The following is a 485-nucleotide window of genomic DNA, read 5'->3' as shown; positions in this document are numbered from 1 at the left end:
TGTTTATACATCTGACTGTTCACTTTGATGGGGAATAGCATGACTGTCAACGGCTAATGAGAATGCTCTCTCATGCACATGATGGTGACAGAATTGAGTATAATATGCCATAATCTTTATCTATTTCTTATTTACTCTATATTATCACATCGTTAAGCCCTCCTACTGAGCATTGCTTTAACTATTCAAATATCTCTATACTTAACAATGATAGTCACTGCATCTAGCCCCTCCCCTTAGCTGAGGAAGTCCCTCCCACCTAGACTGAGAAGGACTCAGACCTGTCACAGCACTAGGAGGGGAACTACAGCTCCCTTGAGTACCAGAGTAGAGCTTTGAAAACTGTATCCCGGTAAAATTCGTTAAGTGAGTGAATGTTCTGTCAGTTGAGTTACGAAGAACTGTTATTTGTATTTTAAGCATGATGCTTTCCTTTTTTTTATTGTTCTGGTGTTTGATACTAAGGACATACAGATGGAAATCTC

General features: G+C 39.2%; 1 protein-coding gene across 1 annotated transcript in view; it reads left to right on the top strand.

Moving 5' to 3' along the window:
• Nucleotides 1–485, top strand: part of LOC119593179 (cytochrome P450 2L1-like) — a 6,738-nt gene that overhangs the window by 697 nt on the left and 5,556 nt on the right. The window lies entirely within an intron of this gene.

Source organism: Penaeus monodon, chromosome 31 (genome assembly GCF_015228065.2).
Source record: "Penaeus monodon isolate SGIC_2016 chromosome 31, NSTDA_Pmon_1, whole genome shotgun sequence".
NCBI classification, from domain to species: Eukaryota; Metazoa; Arthropoda; class Malacostraca; order Decapoda; family Penaeidae; genus Penaeus; species Penaeus monodon.
Note: the sequence above shows the minus strand (reverse complement) of the source record. Positions and strands in the feature narration are given on the sequence as shown.